This window comes from Rutidosis leptorrhynchoides, chromosome 3 (assembly GCF_046630445.1).
Source record: "Rutidosis leptorrhynchoides isolate AG116_Rl617_1_P2 chromosome 3, CSIRO_AGI_Rlap_v1, whole genome shotgun sequence".
Lineage (NCBI taxonomy): Eukaryota > Viridiplantae > Streptophyta > Magnoliopsida > Asterales > Asteraceae > Rutidosis > Rutidosis leptorrhynchoides.
The window spans coordinates 599399550-599405977 of record NC_092335.1 but is presented as its reverse complement, the minus strand read 5'-3'; the positions used below and the strand labels follow the sequence as shown (position 1 = coordinate 599405977).

The window sequence follows — 6428 nt, the reverse complement described above, 5'->3', positions numbered from 1 at the left end:
AATATTATTTTCATTAATGTCTCGTAGCTAAGTTATTATTATGCTTATTTAAGCCGAAGTAATCATGATGTTGGACTAATTATTAAAATTGGGTAATTGGGCTTTGTACCATAATTGGGGTTTGGATAAAAGAACGACACTTGTGGAAATTAGACTATGGGCTATTAATGGGTTTTATATTAACTAAACAATACCTTGTTAATTTAATATACAAACTTATAATTCATTTAACCGATGGGCGGGATATTTATATGTACGAATAATCGTTCATTTAACCGAACACGGGAATGGATTAATAGTCACTAGAATTATTAAAACAGGGGTGAAATTATGTACAAGGACACTTGGCATAATTGATAACAAAGTATTAAAACCTTGTGTTACACGCAGTCGATATCCTGGTGTAATTATTAAACAAACTAATAAAACCTTGTTACAGTTTAAGTCCCCAATTAGTTGGAATATTTAACTTCGGGTATAAGGATAATTTGACGAGGACACTCGTACTTTATATTTATGACTGATGGACTGTTATGGACAAAAACCAGACGGACATATTAAATAATCCAGGACAAAGGACAATTAACCCATGGGCATAAAACTAAAATCAACACGTCAAACATCATGATTACGGAAGTTTAAATAAGCATAATTCTTTTATTTCATATTTAATTTCCTTTATTTTATATTTAATTGCACTTCTAATTATCGCACTTTTATTTATTGTTATTGTATTTAATTGCACTTTTAATTATCGTACTTTTTAATTATCGCAATTTTATTTTATCGCACTTTTATTTATCGCAATTTCATTATCATTATTTATTTTACGCTTTAAATTAAGTTGTATTTATTTTTACATTAGGTTTTAACTGCAACTAAAGTTTTAAAATCGACAAACCGGTCATTAAACGGTAAAAACCCCCCTTTATAATAATAATATTACTTATATATATATTTGTATTTTTGTAAAATAAAACTAATATAGCGTTAAGCTTTGTTTAAAGATTTTTCCATGTGGAACGAACCGGACTTACTAAAAACTACACTACTGTACGATTAGGTACACTGCCTATAATTGTTGTAGCAAGGTTTAAGTATATCCATTCTCTAAATAAATAAATATCTTGTGTAAAATTGTATATCATATTTAATAGTATTTCGTTGTAAAATTCAATAGTATTTTGTACACCCCGCTGTACACATCAAGTATTTTTGGCGCCGCTGCCGGGAACATCTAGCTTAAAAGCCGGAAGCGCAACGCTAATATAAAAAAAAATTATTTTTAGTTTACTAATATAAAAAAATACGCTTTTGTAAAAATACGTTTTAATTATTCGAAAACATAAAAAGAAAACAAAAATATAAATATTTTTAAGAGTTTGTTAAATATTTAAGTTTTATAAAGTTTCTTTATTTTTATTTTATAAAAATATAAGTTTTATTTAAATATTTTGTGTTTATTTAAAACATATAAAATTTTTTTAAAAAATTGAAAAAAAATATACATATAAATCTAGTTTTAAGATTTTTATTTATAAAATTATAAAGTATTTCTATTTTTATTTTTATTTTTTTAAAAAAATAAAAAAACATAATTTTTTATTTAATTAATATAAATATTTTATATAAATACTAAAAACAGAAAAATAAAAAATATATATATAAATAAAAAAAACTGTCGAACAAAAACCTGCACCTGAGTTGAATTTTCATCCACCGCGACTCGCGGCGTTTATTTCTAGGTGGAACCGCGACTCGCGGAGCCGTCTGACACGGGTTACACAGAAACCCTAACAGCATCATTACGGAGTAATTATTATTATTAATTTTTAATTAAACCCTAATTAGGTTTTGTTAATTTATTATTTAGTTAGTTTTTTAAATTTAATTTATATATTTAGTTTAATTAGTTTAATTAATTTATAAAATTAATAGTTTTATAAAATAAATAATATAAAAATAATACTTTTATAAAGATTGTACTTTTTACAACTTTTAGTATATTTTTATATTTTGTCCCTTTTATTTGTTTTTAGCGTAATTTTTGTATTTTTCGCTCATAATTAGTTTTAAATATAGTTTTTGCCATAGTTATTTTTACCTCTAGATTTTTAGGCTTTGCCGTAAAATCCCTTAAGCGCTTTTTCTTTAGACTAAGATTTAGGTGCTTTAGAATTTTGCGACGCCTTTTTAAGTTTTAGTACCTTTTTAAGTTATTGTCATTTGGGATATAGTTTTACTTGTAAGCCTTAATATTTTTAGACGCAACTTTTAATTTTTAGTTTTTAGTTCCTTTTTAAGTTTCAACGCGCTACTTTCTTATTTTTATTTTTTTCGACGCCTTTTACCTATGTATCAATTATCACTCCAATTAGTAATCTCAATTTGCAATTTTAATTTTAAGTTAGTGATAGTAATAAGGTTGGGTTAGTCGAGTGTTTTAAAGTTTTATAGTCATTTTCTTTTTCTTTCTTATTTTTCGACGCCTTTTATTTTTCAATTCTTTTCTTTTTCGACATTTTTCGACGCGCTCTTTTTCTTTCTTATTTCTCGCCATTCTAGTTTTAGGACATAGATTTTTATTCTACTTCTTATCTAAATTTCTTAAAATTACGAAAATTTATTTTAAGTGGTTAAATTGATAGAGATCAAAATTTTCTGGTTCATAGTAATAGTTGGATTTGTACGTGGACCGGGTTATTGGAGCCAAACAGTACTCAATTATATTGAGACCAAACGAATCCTGCCCCTCTGCTGCATCTTTTGGCTATTTGAAACGTGGGCAAAATCAGAAAAGTCTATTAATTGGATAACTTATATAATTTTTCTTTCCTTTTAAAAACTAATAAGATATTCAGTGAATGCACCGAGCAAGGCGTTCACCACCTTTTGTACGTTCACCACCTGTAACTAGATCAAGACATCTAGCAAATATTACTGCCGTTGATTTTTCTTTAGAATCGTCATCCAGTCGACCAAGTACTCCAATTCAAATTTCCGATAATCCATTTTTTGAACCCGACCTCACAATTGAGAATCCGGAGAATATTCAGGGACGATTCATAGATCCTGAACCATTAATTTTTCTTAATTTTTCCTCCGGAACCACCAATCATTCAAACAGAGATTGTTGAGGAATGAACCATTAAATCAGAATCCTCTAGTGATTCAGATTCAACAAATTCAATTATGGAAGTAACAGAACCTTTAAGTATGGAAGACCGAATGAGAGCTAAACGCACTGGCCAAGGTCACGCAATTACTCATCCAGACATTAATGCGCCAGATTATGAAATCAAAGGACAAATTCTACACATGGTGACTAATCAATGCCAATTTAGTGGTGCGCTGAAGGAAGATCCAAATGAACATCTTCGTATCTTTAATAGGATCTGCACACTATTTAAAATCCGAGAAGTGGAGGATGAACAGATATATCTCATGTTATTTCCCTGGACTTTAAAGGGAGAAGCCAAAGATTGGTTGGAATTGTTACCTGAAGGGGCGATTGATACATGGGACGTTTTAGTTGAAAAATTTCTTAAACAATTCTTTCCGGCATCTAAAGCCGTAAGACTTCAAGGAGAAATTGTTACGTTCACACAGAAACCAAATGAAACTCTATATGAGGAGTGGAAAAGATTTGAAAAGTTATTAAGAGGATGTCCGCAACATGGTTTAGATACCTGTCAAAAAGTACAAATATTCTACCAAGGATGCGACATCACTACAAGGAAAGACATAGATATAGCAGCTGGTGGTTCCATTATGAAGAAAACCGAAACTGATGCTTACAAAATTATTGATAACACTGCTTCCCACTCACATGAGTGGCACCAAGAAAAAGATATCGTTAGATCATCTAAAGCAGCTAGAGCCGATTCTAGCCATGACTTAGATTCCATTTCAGCAAAGATAGATGATGTCGAGAGACGAATGGAAAATATGACTAAAGATATCCACTCAATACGAATTAGTTGTGAGCAGTGTGGAGGACCACATTTGACAAAAGATTGTCTCAGTATTGAATTAACAATGGAACAAAGAGAGAATATTTCATACATAAACCAAAGGCCTGGAAATAATTATCAGAATAATTATCAACCGCCAAGACCGATTTACAATCAAAACCAGAATTATAACCGAAATATTCCATACAACAACCAACAAGGTCCTAGTAATCAACAAGTATCCAACAATACTTACAACCAGCAAAGACCTAATTTTCAAAACAAACCACCACAAACCGATGATAAAAAGCCAAATTTAGAAGATATGATGACAAAGCTAGTTGAAACTCAAACACAGTTTTTCACATCTCAGAAACAAACTAATAAACAAAATGCTCAAGCATTTAGAAATCAACAAGCTTCTATTCAAAATCTGGAACAAGAAGTAAGTAACCTAGCAAGGTTAATAGGTGAAAGAAAACCGGGAAGTTTACCTAGTGATACAAATGCTAACCCCCGGAATGAAACAGCTAAAGCTATTACCACAAGAAGTGGTACAACACTTAAACCACCTGAAATACCTGTAACTTCTGATGAAGCTATTCCTACTCCACAAGAACCACAACCTGAACAAGATAAGGAAAAAGAACCGGTAGTTGAAAAGGTTAATGAAGATAACACAGTTAAGGCTAAACCTTATGTTAAACCATACCAACCACCACTTCCTTACCCGAGTAAAATGAAAAAAGAAAAACTTGAAGCCGAGCAATCCAAATTCTTGGATATGTTTAAACAGATAAATGTAAATCTTCCTTTCATTGATGTGATTTCAGGAATGCCTAGATATGCTAAATTCTTGAAAGATCTAATCTCAAATAGAAAGAAAATGGAAGAACCCTCGGCTGTTACTATGAATGCTAATTGTTCTGCAGTACTGTTGAATAAGATACCAGAAAAATTATCTGATCCAGGAAGTTTCACAATTCCATGTTTTCTGGGTAGTCTTAGTTCAATAGAAGCATTGGCAGACTTAGGTGCTAGTGTAAATCTAATGTCGTATTCACTATACACTAAACTAGACCTTGGAGAATTGAAACCAACAAGAATAAGTATACAACTAGCTGATCTATCAATAAAATATCCTAGAGGAATAATGGAGAACATGCTAGTTAAAGTTGGTACTTTAGTATTTCCAGTAGATTTTGTTGTTCTGGACATGGAAGAAGATTCTCAAGTTCCTCTCATATTAGGAAGACCATTCTTAAACACGGCTAAAGCAATGATAGACGTGTTTGGTAAGAAATTGACCCTAAGTATAGAGGACGAGAGTGTTACCTTTTCAGTTGATAGAGCAATGCAATAACCGCAATCTGCAGATGATACATGCTATTATATTCAAACTATGGATTCACATGCAGAATTGTTAGAAGAATTTCCAGAATTACAAGCAACAGGAGAATGTTCTTTAGGAGAAGGAACTGAACCAATTGATGAAGCTAGTAAAATTTTAAACCATTGTCACACAGGACCAACAGGAGGGCATTATGGGCCTCAACTAACAGCAAGAAAAGTTTACGATGCTGGATTCTATTGGCCTACAATTTACAAAGATGCACACCTTCTTTGCAAATCCTGTGATGCTTGTCAAAGAGCCGGAAAAATAAGTCAACGTGATGAAATGCCACAAAATGTCATTCAAGTATGTGAAGTATTTGACATTTGGGGTATTGACTTTATGGGTCCATTTCCAAAATCTCATAATAATCTCTATATTCTCGTAGCCATTGATTATGTATCTAAATGGGCGGAAGCACAAGCTCTCCCAACTAACGATGCACGAGTTGTAGTCAACTTTTTAAAACGTCTTTTTGCAAGGTTTGGAACACCTAAAGCTTTAATAAGTGATCGGGGAACTCATTTCTGTAATAATCAACTTGAGAAAGTTCTTAAAAGATATGGAGTAACTCATAAAATCTCCACCGCATATCATCCACAAACAAGTGGACAAGTTGAAAATACCAACCGAGCTTTAAAACGTATTCTAGAGAAAATCGTAGGATCAAATTCGAAGGAATGGTCCATTAAATTGGAGGATGCACTCTGGGCTTTTAGAACAGCCTACAAAACTCCAATTGGAACCACACCTTTTAGACTCGTTTATGGAAAAGCACGTCATCTTCTAGTAAAAATTGAACACAAAGCATTTTGGGCTTTGAAGACATGTAATCTTGATTTACATGAAGCCGGACGTCTACGATTAAGTCAACTAAACGAATTAGAAGAATTAAGACATGAAGCATACGAAAATTCGTTAATCTATAAGGAAAGAACGAAGAAATGGCATGATAAAAGAATCAGAAGTTCAAAAGAATTCAAAGAAGGAGACAGAGTTCTTCTTTTCAATTCACGATTCAAGCTATTTCCTGGAAAATTGAAATCAAGATTTTCTGGACCATTCATAGTCAAAAGAGTTTT

At 31.6% G+C, this 6428-nt stretch overlaps 1 non-coding gene across 1 annotated transcript; it reads right to left on the bottom strand.

The window, feature by feature from the left end:
- Positions 1–3576: 3576 nt before the first annotated feature.
- LOC139903334 (small nucleolar RNA R71) lies at positions 3577–3683 on the bottom strand. The gene has a single exon (XR_011778160.1). It is a non-coding gene; the product is annotated as a small nucleolar RNA R71 (small nucleolar RNA).
- Between the last annotated feature and the right edge of the window lie 2745 nt (positions 3684–6428).